Below are 17,507 nucleotides of genomic sequence, written 5' to 3'. Positions count from 1 at the left end.
GGAGGATAATAGTGGGAGGGGGAAGGGCGGGGGGGGGAGGGAGTCCGGGCGCGGGCGCTGATCCCGCTCCCGGGCGCGTTGAGGAGGCGGCGGTGGAGAGGCAGCGGTCGCGACAGGCGGTCGCGATAGGCGCTCGCGGTACCGAAAGGCGGGCGGGCGGGCGCGCGCGCGCTCCCGGAGCCGCCGCCGCCGTCACGCAAACCCGTCACGGGGGCGGGCGCCGCCGGGGGCGCGCGCGCACGCGCGCGCGGGGGGCCACGCCCCCGGGAGGGCCACGCCCCCAAACGCCCGCTCGAGGGGTCCGGGGAGGCGCGAGGGGAGGAGTGGGGTGGGGGCTCGCGCAGGCGCGGGGCGCGATGACGTCACGGCGCGAGGAGGGTGTGTGACGTCATGGCGCGGGGAGGGGGTCGGGGCGCGGGTGCCGCTCGCTCTTAGGGCCCTCATGGCCCCTGACAGCGCCATGGGCCCCATCGCCCCCGAGGCTGCAGCACCCGCGGCACGGCCGGGGGGGTCCCGCCGCACCGGTGGGACCCGCGTTTGCACGAACCGGGCTGTGGCAATAAAGAACCTCCGCGCGAACCGGGCTCGCACAGCTTTGTCCAGTGCTTTATTTTTCATTCTGTATATTCCAACAGGATGTAAGTATTTTCTGCGGCACGATCTGAACCGCCTTTGTTATTGGGAAAACCGGTTTTTTATCCCTAAAAGTAGTGAATTCGCTTCAGACGCTCTTGCAGGCGCTGCCGTTTCTCGCTGCGGCGCCTAAAAACCATGTGCGAGACACCGGGTGGATTCTGAAACGCCTGAACGCTTACCTGATTCATTGTTCCGTGGTTTTTAACATGTTGCACGTGTGTGCTTTTCCAGGTTTATGGAAACTTGGCTGGTTTGTGGAAGAAAGCAAAGCTCTCCTGAAGGAATTAGTCAGGAACTCTTGCAGTTTTTGTTTGTTTTTTTGGGTTTTTTTTGTAGTATTTATGTCTGTCAAGCTACTTTAGCACACATGCAGCTTCTTAAAACTCATTGACAGAGGTAAGTTATGGAATTGTTCCCCAGACAGAGAAAAAAACTCAAAGCAGAATTATCTGATGAAATGGTTTAAGGGTTGGCTTTAAAACATGAAAGCTGACAACACTTTACCTTGTTCCTGTCTCCAGACAAATTTAAAAGGAAAAAAAAAATCAAGAAAAACAGTGAGAATAATTACATCTAATCAATTATGTCTAATAATTACATCACTGCACAGTGCTGTCTTACACGGTGAGAAACATTCCTGTGGGTTTGTGCTTCATCTCATACCAACCTTTAAAAAATATTTAAACCACCATGTGCTCTTTGGACTGCAAACAAAAAGCTGATAAATTTAAACTGTTCTCTAAATTTCACACAGCTAAACGTGGGCACCCATTTTTTCCTTTTGCAGGCCCGCGAGGCTGAGTCCCACACAGGTCACTCCGTAAGAATTTTTAGAATATGGGTGAGTGTTCACTTAGCTTTGAGCTGAAATAGTCTAAAAAGCAATTGTGAGAAGTTAACATAAAAGCAATTAAAAAGTGCACAAGGAAGAAAATTGCTGGTGATGGATCTCTTCCTGAGCTGGGGTAAATGCTTTGGCTACTCCAGCAGCATCACCTGATGGAGGTGTTGCCGTTGGATGCCGAGTGCTCGGTGTCACACAAGGCCATGTTGCCCAGGTGTGACAGCTTAAACTGAATAAAAGTTTACCAGGCATAATATATGGGGGCCTTTGTGCCAAAATATCGTAATGGAGCAAACCCTTTAAGAACTTGAGAGGATACTTGGGTTGGTTTTGGGGCTAAGCAGCATGTGAGCATGGCTTTCTGCTAAAGGACAGGATCCTGGGGCACAGGTTGGGGGTTAGTTGTGGTCCTGATTAGGAAGTTTCTTGGAAGACACCAAACAGAAATGGGCTTTTGCTGAAGAAAGGTGGTCCATTCCCTGGCATCCAGGAAATGCCAGTAGGCATCTGGCCTACTTGAAGGGTCCTGCTTACCTTCCAGGCAGGAGGGAGGGTAGTGGCTGCTTTTTTATAGGCTGAACTTTTTTATTTTTCTTTTTTTTTCGGGTTTGGTTTTTTTTTTTTCCCATCCTTGAGCAAATAATGCACTTGTTAAGAGCAGCCATATCATTAACTAGGATCACAAGAAGCAAGGTGGATCTATCAAACTTGTCAGTTGTCCACACTCAGGACAGGGGGAGAGTTGGACACAGGTGCTGCCTCCCGTTTGAATTGCATGAGAAGAATTTGTCTGAAACAGGATTTGTGTGTAGATCTGGATCATGAAAAGTTGCATAGTGAGCAAGGATATCACTGCATCAGCAGTTACTGGAACAATTGAGAACTGTACTGTAACTCTGTTTTAGATTGAATGGGCTCAGGAAAATATGAGCATTAGTCTGCCAGCAGCCAGGACCCAGTAGCATGATAATCCAAGCTGAGCATTTGCAGGTATGTTTGTGATCAGAAATTCCAGCCACACGTTCAAAAGTAATCCTTCCCTTTCATAAGTAAGCATTCTTGATTTTCACCCATGTATCCAGTATGGATCCTTATAGATTCTGGGATTAAATTAATAATTATGAAATACATACATTTAACATCTCATCAAAACATGTGTAACCATGATGTTTGACATACGAGGAGAAGAAACTTTGCACTTGAGACCTGAATTTATTTACTGGCAGGGTAATGGCCTGAAAATAGATCAGGGCATCAGTCATTTCAGACCTGGGAGAGGGACTTTTTGATCAAGAAAGAGCAAGAGAAGTACAAAGAGTGTTCACATGAGGAAATGCCCTACAGCCCCTGGTAGCCTTCCCTAAAGCACTGCACGTGTTTGACCTGCCTGTCTGCCACATTTTGGACAGGCTGGTTAAGGTTGTGTATGTTTAGATTATCCACTATTGCATTCAAAAAATGCTGAGGAGTAGCTGAGTATGAGCTTGGGCGCTAGAAAACTTATTTCTTAAAATTTTGTGGAGTTTTCAAGTTTTATTTGCCTGGGATCTTCTCAGGGTTTACTCATACAGTCTGCACAGCATGAACCACAGGGCAGGTAAGTTGTTCAAAAGTTGGTTTTGGAACAGTAGTTACCAGTTATCCAAAGAGCCTTTATGTTGTGTTCATTTAAAAGTTTGATGTAAAAGGTACATGATGATGAAGAACAGGAAATTTCAGTGGTTTGAGGGTGTTCTGTTATCCCACAGATGTAGGGAGCACCAAATCCTGTTCCTCAGTTTCAGTTATACAGGACCCTGGGTGCTTTGATCTGTAACCCCAGCAATAATTCCCTCCCTCTTACAAAGTTTGAGAATGACACTGAAGATGAGTATGAGCTGTTAGTGTTCTGTAAGAGAGAATATTGCAGGCCTACCAGGTTTCTGACAAGCTGCCATATTGTTTATGAGCTGAAAATAGTTCATACTTTGGGCAGTAGAAATTTGTTTTGGTTGAAATGAAAAGAGAAAGTGTTTTGCTCACAACAGGCACAGACATTTTCACTCCTTCTGAAAACTGGTAGTGAAAAGAACCCTAAAAAGCCATTAGCTGACCTGGAATAGGTCTGGATGACTTCTTGCAAAAGTCTATCATTAAATCAGCTTGGAATCTACCATGTTGCAGGGTAGGCTGCAGCTGCAGAGCTCAGGTGTAGCACACAAGTTGTGCCACACTGTAATTAGGGAGGCCAGGTTTCCCACGAATGCTTGTCTTAACAGGTGTCTGATGTTTGTCTGGGAAGATAAATCTCCCACTCTATTTTTTTTTCCCCAGTGGAGTTGTTTTTAAGTTCCTTCACAGTGTCAATTCTCTATTGCTCAATTAGATGAGGACTCTCACTGCCACCTTTCTTCAATGAAGCCACTTCTCTTCAGAAAGCAGTTGGAGCTTATCTCAGGGATCTGTACCTTGCCCCAAAGTAATTCTGTTGGAATTCTGGGAGAGTTACATGTAGTATGAACACGGAAAAACCTCTTTTCCTTGGGTATCAGGCTGAGAGGTGCCTCTTTGGAATGAGGAATTTGCTTTCACTGCCCTTGAGACATGGTGACCACATCCCTTTCCTCTGACGCTTGGCTCACACTGACCTGGGGCCAGTAACCAGACAGGTCTTGGTCAAGGGAAAAAGTCACTTTCCTCATCTGTAATTAGACTGTATTCATAATTAAACATAAATTATGGTAACACTACTGAAGATGGGCATTAAACTAAAGCAAAGCTGACCCAATCTGATACTGTCAGAATTATCACAAGTTACCTTTCAAAATCAACTTCCAAAGGGGAAGCAGTCCCAGGTAAGTTTGAAAACATCAAAAGAGAGAGGAATATTTTAAAATTACACAAACCCTTATTTAATAGTTTCTTTAGCTATTCCTTGCCATTCTGCTGATTTTCCCCTTCCTTGTGTACCTTGTATCTGTGTCTTGATTGCATTACTGGAGGTGTTTATTTCTTTTCTCTCCAGCTGCAGCTTTTCCTCATTGATAGGATTAAATTATAAGAACTGTAGAGGAAATCTCTCCAGGATGCTTTTATTGAAACTTTTTAAAATTAAAAAGAGAGGTTAAAACCAGGTAATAAAACCAACTAAAAATTCCAGTTATCTTTTTATCATTTGCAGCCATATGCTACAGTCATGCACCTGTATAGAGAAAAAATAATTAAAAAACACATTATAAAGACAATATTAAAATGTTAAGTACTAGCACAAACATATGGAAAATAATGACCTTTTTATTTTCCTTTCATGTCTTTCTTTCCTTCTTGCATTTCTCACTCTCCTGTCTTTTGTACAAGATTATTAAGCTCTTTTGACTAGACAGGTGCCTAATAGAAACTCTTGAGGGGCCCCACAGAGCAGAGCAAATGCCCAGAGGAGCTTTGGTGTAGATAAATGGCAGGGAAAACTTCATTGAGAGGAAATCCTCATCTACACCATCCATGCTGAATGCTGAATTTGGAACTGGTGGTTGCAGCTCTGGAAAGATCCCTCAGACTCAGCCAGGCACCTTTCTGAAAGCACTGCTGTGGGGTACAGAGACAATAAAAAAAAAAGCCAGGGCAGCATTGGGTGTGTCAGGAGAGGCATGAAAACAAGGCAGAAGGTGTCATTTTGTCTCCACATAAAACTCTGGTGCACCCACAGCTGGAGGGCTGGGATGTTTGAGGCATTCCCATTTCCAGGAGGATGGCAAAGGAGTTTGCAAAGGAGCAGAGAGAAAATGGCAACAAAAACAACCCAGGGATGAGCCACCTGCCTTGCCAGGGGAGGGCAAAAGGCTGGGACTTGTTAATTTTCAAAGACACCTGAGATAAGGTGTACTTGACATTTACAAAAGCATGAAGGTGAAAACAGAATTGTAGTTCAAACCCTGCACTATGGAAACTGAGGGATGACCCATAACGCAAGTACAAAGGTAGTTTAAGGCAGACCCGACCTTCAAAAAAATACTATACGCACACACTAGATAGCAAACTGTGGAGGCCAGTGGGCTGATTAACAAAGAATCCATAGCTCTCCCTTGGAGGGAAAGCTCCTAGGTGAGTTTTTTGTTGAGGCAACAAAAGGAGTTGCCCCCAGCATGCCTTACAGCCCATGCAAATTTTACGTATTTTGGTCCTTCCCCTTTGCTCCGCCCCAAACCCTCAGTTGACTAGTCCTGATGTTCCTATATAAACCCCTGTTTCCATTTGACTATCTGGAGTTTTTTGTCCCTGAAACCTTCATGGTAGCTGGAGTTCTCCTTGCTCCTGGACCAAGAATAAAGATTTCTTGTGGAACACAACATGAGGCTCCCATCCTGTGTTGCCCAGACATTTCCTGACGAGCTGCAATCTCTCAACAGCCTTTTCCAGGGCTCAGAGCTGCGATCACTCCACAGGGCAGGGAGTGCCTGTGTGCCCCATGTTCTTCCAAGGACACTTCTTTGGGAAGGTCACGGCGCCTGGACCACTGCCCAGGCTGTGACAGCAAACTTTCTGAGAACTTATTGCCACAGGAAGCTGTGGACACCAATAATGTCAGGAGGCTCAAAAAGGAATAAAAGAATTTCAGGGATGACACATCATTATAAAAAAAACCCAGGATGGAATAGGCAGGGGTGTGCTGTGGGGCAGGCTTGGTACAACAACAGTAGGTGCTGGGGAAGTGCAAGGGTTGCAGGTTGTGGCCAGGCCTTCATGCACTCTCAAAGCTGTCTCCACTGCCACTGCTCTGTTTTCATTTTCAGAGATGAAAAGATTCAGTTTTCACTATTTGTACAGTCAGTTCACTATATTGTGCAGTCAGCTTCTCCACATTCAGGTGAATCCCAAGAGTCAGCACATCTGGAATTCAAATAATATCATTACCCAGGAAGGCCGTGCTATTGATCTCAGTGTTTCCACTTGGGTAAGGAGGGCTAGGTGAACCCATTAGGGCATTTCTTATGTTCTCAGCCTCTTACTTTTATTCCATGTTTCATTTTTCATTCCAAACTTTGTCCTTTATTTTGTCCCCATTCTGCCACCAATTTATTTTTCAAACGCTATTTATGAGGTTTAAGATACCTAATTTTTCTTACTGCATTTCCCAAATCACTATTCTATTAATGTGCAGTAATTCAGTACAAAGCTGACAAGGTTTACAGTTGAAGGCTTCTAAGACACAGCTATGGCTTTACCACTTATCCTATAGGCTCAGGGTAAGCTAAGCTTGCCACATTTTATAACTTTAGAAGAGAATTCTAATTCTGTAAATAATTATTTACTATTTCATCATCTTTTCCATCCAGCTTTTTTCTTTTTCTCCTGGTTTTCTCAACCTACTTTTTTTTTCAGATGGGGAATACCTTCACAGAAGTGTGAACACCCTCTGCCTGACCATTTAGTTACTTCCTGCTTCCTTCTCCTTCCTGTGCTTTCCCTTTCTGGAGTATTATGCTGGCATTACATGATTATTCACACCCAAATTTAAAGGTTTTTTTATACTTCAAGAGCAAAACCACCTGCAGTGGAAAGAGTTGCTTTTGACTTCCTGATTCAGACTGCCCAAGTTTCCATTGAGAAAATTCTTGTAAACTTTTTACCTGCAGGAATCCAAGCCATAGATGGTTTGCAACAGATCTTTGAAATTTAGCAGGAGGAAAACTCCTGGTGGGCAAAGGTGTAAGGTTTACCATGTCCCATGAAATTCTATTCAGGTCTGTCAGAGGGGGAAACTGGGAGAAAAATGCCAATTTTGCTTATGTTGGCAACAGCACTCTGACAGCCATCCAAGGGGATTGGCCACGGGCATCCTCATCCCTGTCAGTGTCCACAGCATTCACATTGTGCTGGGAGCCTGACTCTCTGGCTGCAGCTGAAAAGCTGTTGTGAAAGTGAAGTTTGGAGATAGCAGAGAGAGAAAAAGACTGCCAGACTTTATAACAGCTCTCTCTAAACCCAGTACATAGCATGTCTCTGATCACTCTCTTCATGGGCTCTCCTTTATTTTGAAGAAATTGGAGCCTTTCTCCCTTGATGATCACCTGTGCGCTGCACATGGTCCAAATCTCATCAGTGAGTCCTTGGGGCCTTTTCATTTGGAAGGAAGAAATGCTTCTACAAAGTCAATTTTTTTTTTTTTTCTTTGGGAAAAGGCACTTGTGTGCTAAGTGCAAGACTATTTTTGTGATTGCTGCCCTATTTGTTCTCACTATTGGAATGTCAGTGGAGAATATAACAGAAGGTGAGAAGAAGTGGGAGAAGGATCTTGATGTAAGGACAGGAGAGCGACACATAGGTGAGCAAATTGTTATTTTTGTTGTAGTAAAGTGTGGTCCCCAGTGATGCTTTGCTCAGTGTTTTTACATCAGGCCAATATGCTCAGCTTCAGGGTTTTTTGGGCCATCAGTGCTCATCTGGAGACAAGACTTGCCCTCAATTTTCTCTCAGCACCAGGTGTACTGCATCATCAAACATTTCTCTGGTCTTTCACCAATGCAAAACATGTTATCATAGAAACAGAGGAAAACCAAGGTTCATGGAAATATGTAAACGCTGTCTAAAGAGCTGCAAATGCCTGTTCTAACCTCATCTCACTCATGACGACTCCTAATCCCAAGCTCTATCTGATGCTGGTGATGTCCTTAGGACAAAGAGTCCAAAATCTAGCAGAGCTAAATTCTGAGGATTATATTTTACAGCAATTTAAGAAGGACAAAACTTTATGAATAATTAATTTTTCTGTGAAGAAAATAGCCAGAAGTAACACTTGTTGCTGACAGTCCACCCAAACTTCTGTCCTGTAAGAGGCACAGGGACAGAGAAGCATCTCTGAGGCCAGCCCAGAGCAGAAATGCACACTGGTGTCCTTCCCATGGTGTCCACCATTCAGATCCCTCAGACTCCCTTGCTGTTTGAGCTCTGTGAGGATTTTCCAGTGCCACGGTGTCCATTTTGTGCTCCATACCCACAGACTTCAGCTGTGCCTGTGCTCAGTCATTACAGAGGTCAGTAAAGGACACCTCTTAGACTGGAAGCTTGAGTTCAGTCATAATAATTTATTATTTCAAACAAGAGCCAGACAGGGCCAAGTGTTTCCTCCTTTCAGAAGAAAGGAGATGCTGTCTAAAAATCTTCTAAGTACTTATTTACAGTAATTGTCAGATCAGTGGGTAAATCCTACTGTAAGCAGAAAAGCTGTGACTCACAATATTGAGAGGTTTGATTTGGGTTGTTGTCCTTCCTTTGGTGCCTTTGGTTGGAAGTATGAAGTTAATCAGGGAGCAGATGTTGCCCAGAGTAGCTGTACCTGTCCAGAAGCATGTCAGCTCAAGGATGTGAAGGGCACAAAGACCAGGAATGAATTATGTACAAGGAAATGCACTTGGCTCGCCTCTGCTGTACAGATACAGCCAGTGCCCAGCTGGTCAGATAAACCGAGATTTTGACAAACTGGTCAATTCTGTTTTCTCATCCTGTAGGTTTTTAGCAAAGAATCATATACAAATAATCTCATTAACTTTAGACCTCAGTGGTCTCCATCTGAGTTAATTGCATGGGCTTCCTTTACAGTCAAAAGATAGAGACATTTCTGAGGCATAATCAGTCTGGATATGCTGGGGAGGCAGTAAGGAGCCTCAGCAAGTTTCCCTCAAAAAAATTAGAGATTTTTTTCTTTTGATCTTTCAAAGGGGGATGCTTTAAACTCTTCTGTTAATATAGTAATAGATGCCCTAAAACAAAAGGAGAAGATTACTAGCTTTTAAAAAAGTAATGAGAAAGGTATTTTTTTCCTTGTCTGGCTTTCACAGAAATGAAAAAATGTCTCCTCAGTGTTTCTGTGTTCTGGAAGCAGCAGGCACCATAGAGTTTGATAAGGATCTGTCTGACTTGGAGTGTGAGCTCCTAACGAGAGCAGGGCAATTTGTAGCATGGATTTAACAACTGGTTCAAGCCAGAACCTCTTAAAGACAAGGTTCTCAGCAACTTCCCTCTGCATCATGAAATTAAACATTAACATAATAAGGAAGTTCAGTTCCTAACTTAATCTAACTTAATGAACAAGCACATGTTCAATTAGGCTCTGAGGTACTCTGCACTGATTCATGGAACTGGAAATATCTCCCAGCGTATCAATACTCCTGCTGTCAGATGGCAGCAAGTCTGTTAGCTCCACTTGTGCCACGTCCTGAAACGAATTCATCTCAGCCTGCTGCGGCTGTCAGAATTTCTTAGGTGAAATGGCAGTGCTGGAACTTCTCCTCTGGACAAAGTGTCACGTATTCCTCTGCATCTGTCCACCTGGTGTGTCAAGTTTGTCTCTGGCCACAGGGTATTTCTTACAACATTATTGCTGTTTGCTGTCATTGCTCTTCATTATAGGCATTCCCACAGTTGTTTCTTAGAAAATGGTGACAGCTCCTGATATCCCAGATTATGCTTCCCTTTTACCTTCCCCCACCTCATATTTTTTCCCCTGTATCTGCTGGTTGCTATGACTTTGACATGAATTCCCAGTAAGCACTCAAGTGCAGGTACTCTTGTTTTCAGTTTTCGGTTGAGTAAAATGTAAGCAAGTAACAAGTCATGTTACAATGGTACCACTCCATTATTAACAGTACTAAGTACAGATCAGAACTGGCATCCATTCCTGTGTATTCTTTAACATTTTCTGCTGGCCTGTAGAGGCTGGAGATGACGAAGGTTATGGTTATATTGACTAAATTTGTATTTCAGAAAAGGATGGTTAAGCAGGACCCTGATAAATGTCAGACATTCCTGTTTCAGGCCTAGCACATGGGCTCAAATTTGGGATGTCATCTTTCTAAGCTGTTGTCATTTCTAGCAACACTGTTCCAGGAAAATGAGAATACTCTCAACACACATCTAGGATAAGGGACTGCTGACTGGAGATTTTCCTTTCCAGCCAGGACATGCAAGCTTGCTTCTCCTTTGCATTGGGAACAAGTACTTGCTGTATCATGTGACAAGTCTTACCACTTCCTTGATGAATTCATTTGTTTAGGATCAGGACAAATCTCTATGCCATTTTCTTAGCATTTTCTTTCCCTAAATGAATTTCCTTCGCTCATTTTATAATATTTCAATGATATTTTAGAAATGACCACTCCAGTCTCTTTAATCATCCATCTCACATTAGGAGCACCCCGCAATTTGAGCATGATAAAGATTATCAGTAAAGACAGAATAATATACTGGGCACAGTATGTAAATAGTTTTAATTGCATTTAGTAAAAAACTTGTTTGTAAGAGCAGGTTTGACAAACAAAGTCTGTATTCTGAGTTTACTGTTGTGTTTTTTTTTTTTTTAATCTCCTTGATTCATGTAAAATCTAACTCTGGACTTCGAACCACAGCCCAGTTTTCAAGTGAGTGAGTGTGCCTGCAGCCACCAAAACTTTCCTAGGTTTGCATTTAACTTGCAAATCATGCTTCTGTAGCTGAATATTGTTCTTTTAAGTACTATTTTCCATGTCTTTTTCAGCTAAAAGTTATCTCTGGGGAATGAGAGCATGAACCTTTTTAGTTGTGCAACTATTGACACCCACATGCAGCTCAAAGAGAATCACAGAGTCATAGAATGGTTTGGATTAGAAGGGACCTTAAAAATAATCTCATTCCAACTCCCTGGCATGGGCAGGGACACCTTCCACTAGACCAGGTTGCTCAGAGCTCCATCCAACCTGGCCTTGGACACTTCCAGGGATGGGGCAGCCACAAACTCTCTGGGAAACCTGTGCCAGGGCCTCACCACCATCACTGTTAGAGAACTTGCACCATTGTCATTCTTGGAGTGGGTGGAAGAAAACTTTATGTTGTGATTACTTTCGCAGGCCTCTTTCTCCTTCAGCTTCTCAAGAGCTTTGTCACTGGCAGTGGCACTTGTTTCTCGAGTGCTTTGCTGTGTCCTCTGCTCTGCAGAGTGCCAGGCTTAGAAAGCTGGTTCTGGCAGCTCTGTCAGGCACAAATTTGCATGCAACATTTGTCTCTCCAAGGAATCTTTAAGCCCTTTCTTGTCTGTCAGGCTAGGTATACTAATGATAACATCAACCTCCCTCGTGTGATCATTTCCTAAACCATTCTAGAAAATGAGATGGATTAATGAAGACTTATTATTTAAATTGCTGAAGGTACCCAGCTCATTTTTGACTGAACACAGGAGCTTCTGCCACGACTGCTACAACCAGAATGGATGTTCACTGGTCCCTAAGCATGCAGCACATCCCAGCTGTAAGATTATATGCCTTAGTTTAAAGCTCATAAACTAAAGCAGCTATGACAAAATTTCTGAGTGTGCTCACATGCTAAGCTAGTTGTATATGAAAGCAAAAGCCGTGCATGGGTTGATTTGCTTCCCTGAAAGAACACTGATTTCAAATTGCCTCAGATATCTGTTCTGTCCATTGTGGTCTTCAGTGAAGTTACTCTTAGTTTTATTTTTGGTCCTGGGCTTTATTCTCTAAGCCTGCAGAGCCAAGATGTTTGAGTGATTCATTCCTGTCTGGTTTCTCTCTGACTGCCATGGCTTAACCTGGCTCTGTGCACCAGCTCTTGGCATTTTCCAGAGCTCTGGAAAGCTGTGGTTCTCTGCCCTGGCCGCTTTACAGCTGCTACTGTCTGCTCACAGTGGCTGTGGCTCAGGAGACGTTCAGGTCTTGCACTTTGAAGTCTCTGGATGTCACTCATAACTAATCACTCGTCTCTGAAACGTCCTCCCCAGTGCCGAAAGCGTTTACAGAAATAATTTGCTGCGGATAGGCAAAAAACTGCTGGCAATTTAATAGTAATTAAAAAATTTCCATTTCAGCACTTGAATGTTTCCCTCTTCAATGCAAAAACATCACAGGTCTCAGCAGCTGTCACCCTCAGCAGACCACTGTGCTGTTACTCAGCACACCATGCTTTTATTAGAATTACATTTGGAATAAAAAGTTAAGGTTTTTAAAAGAACCTCTACTTTTTGTTTTCTAGTAAGTTTAACCTCTCACTTCAAATAAGAGGAAGTTGGTAACATTGTTTGCCCCATTTCTTAGATACTGGATTATGCATTTGCCTGATTTTTTATTTTACCTTTTCCTCTTTATTCTTTGATTTTCCATGTTACACAAATGACACAGTAGCCCTAAATATAGCAGAAGATTGCTCATGAGACTCTCTTAAATTAATCTTATTAAAATAATTGATTAAACTTGGTTCTTGACTAAAAATTAAATCTTCCTTTTTTCCTCTTTGTTTGACTCAAGGTCAATTTTAAGCACCTTTGTCATTCTTCAACAGATAGGCACAATATTCTGGAAAACATTTTGAGGAGAAATAACACAGAGAAAGAACACAGAGAAAGCTTGTTCCCACACAGTTCTAAACCTCTAGGGTTCAATTCTGTGGCATGGTGAAAGATCACATGTATAATCTGCTCCTTAAACTTGGGACCTCTAATATGTAGGGCTAAGTGTGTGTTTAAGTATCTGAAAACTTTGTGTTGTCTATTTACCTGAGTCAGCCCTCTGGATGGTGATAAATAAATTCAAGTACCCTGTGAAAGCATGCCTGGCTCATTTTCAACCACTACGGTAAAAAGACCTTTCTCCAGGGAGGAGATAATGCAGGGGAAATACTAACTGAGGAATCCACCATCAAATTCAGTATATAGCCTGCCCTGGACAATTTTTTTGCTGCTTCTTCTTGCTGCTGAATAACAAGCCTTTAGAGTGGACTTTCAGGTCATGTTGACTGGACATAAACATGAAGAAATTATTACTCCCAAACACATTTCTATGTATTTTTTCTCCTGTCTTCCTAATATACTTATGAGAGGGATACTAAGAGGGATAAGTGAGAAGTTATCTTTACAGTATGACAGGCTGTTGCCAGGAACTCAGCATGAATGATCAAACAATTTTACTAATCTGTTTTTAACACAGCATACAGAGGTAAGGAAGAATTGTGTCCTACACAAATATAACACAAAATCAGAATAATATTTTCTGATTCAAGTATCAGCATGTAGAAAAGAAAAAGTTTGCTCTGAAGTCAGCCATTTAGATGCTTTGGCAGAGAGAAAGTCAGAAGTTCTGCTGAAATAAGGAAAGAAATACGTGGAATATGGAGATCAAAGCCAGCCTACACTGTAGGATAACTAGCTGTCATTGGCTGGTCTCTCTGTGGTGCATTTATTTAAATACATATGTATTAAAATAGTAATTGTTCTACATTCCTAAAGCTCTCTCTCTTCTATTTGCATATTGGTCTTGCATAATTTTGAATGGGACTAAATTGCTTCACTAATTTTGACTAATATTTTAAATGAAGCTGCCAAAAAGTTACAACCCTAATTTACCTAATAGATTTGCTTCTATGAACTTTCCTCCAAGCTACTGCCTGAGTAAATATATTAAAAGTTCAAGTGGTGTAATTTATCTTAGACCTTCTGCAGTTGGAGTACTGTGCAATGCTTCATGTAGTCAAAAAACCATACAGTGCTAAAATGACAATACTGGAACAAACTGTTCCGATTCTTTAATTATGTCAAACATGTTAAGACCTTGAAACTAATATCTGCAGCATATCAGTGCTTTAATACTACCAAGTTCTGAATTAGAGAAGGAAGATACACATTTGACAAAAAATGTTTATATACATGATTACAAGGACCATTTAAGGGACAGGAAACAGTGGGGGCTATTGAGACAGAAACCAGGAAAATGAGTGGTATAAAACATTTGTTCACCAAGAACATTTGGTTTCTCATGAGAATTTCCCCCAGCCCAGCATTAGAATGGTTAAAGTTGAACCCAAACATTTGGCAACTCTGCTCTGCTTGGAAATATTTATAGAAGGCTAATACTTAGCAGGTGGTAAAATTTTCCTACCAAGACTCTCCAAGCATTTTACAAAACGTTAATAATCAGGCTTCATAAAAAATTAACGCGCAGCTTTTCCAGATGTGCCTGCTGCTGGAGGCGGGTGGTGCGAAGCTGTGCCTCTGCTCGGTGCTCCCTGTTCCACCCAGAAAAGAACTCCTTGGACAGCTGTCAGAGTATTCAGGGATGTGCAGAGGAGCAAGACGCTGCTTGCTCTGTGCTCACGTACCCTGGCTTGTGATGCTCTGGTGGAGGCATCGAAGAAACCGCCAGGAATCAGCAGTGAGAAAAACAGACCTGGCAAATGCGTGACGTTGTTAAGCACCACCTGCACTGGAGAAAGGAGAGAGATTTGGAAAGGTTAGGAAACTTACTGAAGGTTATACTGCCAGTAGCTGGCAGAGCTGGAGCAAGAATCCAGTGTTGATTCTGAGTCTTGCACCTGCATCACGGGGCTGGCTTTTATTCCAGGGAGCTATGGCTCAAATGGGAAATGAGAGACACTGCGAAGGTATTAGACAGCTGAACAGATTGTAAGTGCTCTGGACAATCTTGTGATTACAGCCCTTGTGAGCTTTGCTTAACTGCTGGGTAAATAGGATTAAACAATTATGAATAGGTACAAGGCACCTAAGAGGATATAATGTGATAGGAACAAACACTTTTCTATCAAGGAAAATGCAAGATTTTCTACAGAAATGAGTAATAAAAAAAATACTTAATTTCTGAAAAATTCTTCGTGGGAACCTGTGAAAAAAGCTAGTTGTTGTGGAGGAAGAGAAAGTTGTTATAGAAACACAGAGAGACAGATACAGAAATGTCAGAAGAAGTGGCAGAATGGCCTGAGGCTGAGTACCGGTACTCGGTGATTAATGTAATTTGCAATCTGTAAAAGAATGATCAGTGAGGTGGCAACATTTGCAATACGACAAAATTGTCTGGGATAATTAAAACAAGAGAAGAGCAAAGAGCGCTACGGAGATAGCTAAGCTAGGTCACTGAGCATCAGATGAAAATTAATGTGGGTACTGTATTTTGGAAGAATTACCTGAACTGCTGTCAGAGGTCGAAGTTAATGGCAACCAGTGAAAAAAAAAATTGAGTGAAAATGTCAGTGCAAACCTAGGAGTGGCATGGAAGAATCTATGGATTCATATGGAAGAAACCTGTGGTGTGTTTATTTGGAACCTGTTAATTCTAGTTATCACATGAAAGGAATGAGTGGCCTAAGCATTTAGAAGCAACTGGGAGGAATGACATGGAAAAATTTCCATATAAAGGATTTTCATATTAGGATTATCTAGATAAGAAGTGAATATGTAGCTGTAGAGTGCACATTAAAAAAGTTAAGGGAAGATATTTCATGTTCTTTTGTTTTTAATTGCGATACAAGAGCCAAAAGATGTTCAAACAATCCAAACATCAAACAAAAAAAGATAAAACTTATATTTAACTGAAGACAGAATGGATAATAGGTAGCAGTGGATGCAATACTGTACTATACTTCTGAGGCTGGGAGTAGAACCAGATGGAGGAATGTAAAATGTCCTCAATTAGAACATACTACACAATGCATAGAACTGAAGAGAAAGGATAGTAAAAGCAAGCCTTAAAATAAGGAAATGGAGTGGCTATTTCATCTTTGCATTAAAAAATTGGATTTTGTCTCCCTCATCTGAAGCACCAGGGACTGTCAACAGCTGCTGACATGATCTTAGATGAGCTGCTGTCATTGAGTCTACCCATTGGGAAGTCAAAGGTGCTAATTAGAAGAATCAATATGAACAATAGAAAAAACAGCAGATTGTGCCACTTTCATATTTGGGATAGTCAGATGCTTCATTCTTTTTAATCAGGGAGTTTATTTGCACAGGGGGTATATAAAATTGACCATAATAATTAGTTTAGGCAGTATGCTTATACTTAGATTCAGGTAGTTCTGTTTATAAGGAATGCTTTTATGGTTATTTTCAGTCTCAGTCAGCAGGAGACAGTCAGTGTATAGGCACAGAGCAGTTCCTTTATCAGCATTGAGGAGCACATGACCTATATAGCCCTGCCATCTGCCCATCTCTTACGCCAAGGTAAATCTGCCTCACTCAACTACTTCACAAAAGAAAGGAAATGCAGCTAAGGCAAATTTATTAATAACCAGAAATCCTCAACTGTCCTATAAGTATCAGAACAAGGATCAGAACAAAGTGGTTTTGCTGTTGCACCATGACCACTTCTGTAGCTATCTGAGCAAACCAGAGGTCAGAAATATTTCCATTTAAAATAAACAATCATTTGCAGAGTAGTGAGTTATCCCACAGAGCCATGAAGACTCCTGTCTCCATCTTTGTTTTCTTCCTGTCTGTTTTAGTGGCTGGATTTTCCATCCTGCAGAGAACAACAGAATGTGCCTGAGGTGTGTCCCAGCTCATTATCCTGTCCTTTTGTACTGCTGAGTTTGTGTCTTTTCCATTTCCCTAATAGCGTGGATATCCACAATGTAAGAAGTCTCATGAGCTGTGTCCAGTCAATTGATCTTAAATTTTGATGGGCTCAATGCAATGTGAATAAAGGCCATAAATCTCCTGGAAGACAGCTTTCACTTTCTGATATAATCGGAATAGAGGCAAAAATTAAGCAGCAGAGATGTGATTCTTTAGCATATATTCCCTTCAGAAAGAGATTCCCATGTCATGGGTGCTGGCCAGCCAGAATACATAACTAAAGGGACCTGTGTGGTGACCTGAGTCCTTTTGGTCACATAAAACACAGCAGCACCTCAGGTTAGGGGCAGAAGTGACTGCCCTGGCTGCCAAGCTGTGAACCCCCATTTGCCTGGGGCTGCCTCTAGCTGAGTTAACTGGGTGTAGATAACCAAGAGTTCCCCCACCCAGGTGTTACAGGAGCCTTTCCTCCCACCCTGCTCTTACTTAAACACCTTATTAAAAGTAGTCACCTTGCCCCCATGAAAGAATTATATTTCAGCAGAACCTTGAAGAGTTTACATTTTTCTCATAATGATGGTTTGTTTTTAAAACATAGCTCAATTAGCACTTAAAGAGTTGCATTTAAGTAGCTTGCTGTAGCTCTTCAGTCGACATCTATATCCTTTTTTCTTTTTTTTCATTTCTCCTGAAAAACAACTGGTT

General features: G+C 42.1%; 1 long non-coding RNA gene across 1 annotated transcript; it reads left to right on the top strand.

Moving 5' to 3' along the window:
* The first annotated feature begins 510 nt into the window (after nt 1-510).
* On the top strand, nt 511-13,916 carry LOC131574717 (uncharacterized). Its single transcript, XR_009276565.1, has 5 exons — nt 511-638; nt 868-1,032; nt 1,424-1,477; nt 2,386-2,470; nt 6,839-13,916. It is a non-coding gene; the product is annotated as an uncharacterized LOC131574717 (long non-coding RNA).
* Nucleotides 13,917-17,507: the final 3,591 nt, after the last annotated feature.

Source organism: Poecile atricapillus, chromosome 1, assembly GCF_030490865.1.
Source record: "Poecile atricapillus isolate bPoeAtr1 chromosome 1, bPoeAtr1.hap1, whole genome shotgun sequence".
NCBI classification, from domain to species: domain Eukaryota; kingdom Metazoa; phylum Chordata; class Aves; order Passeriformes; family Paridae; genus Poecile; species Poecile atricapillus.
Note: the sequence above shows the minus strand (reverse complement) of the source record. Positions and strands in the feature narration are given on the sequence as shown.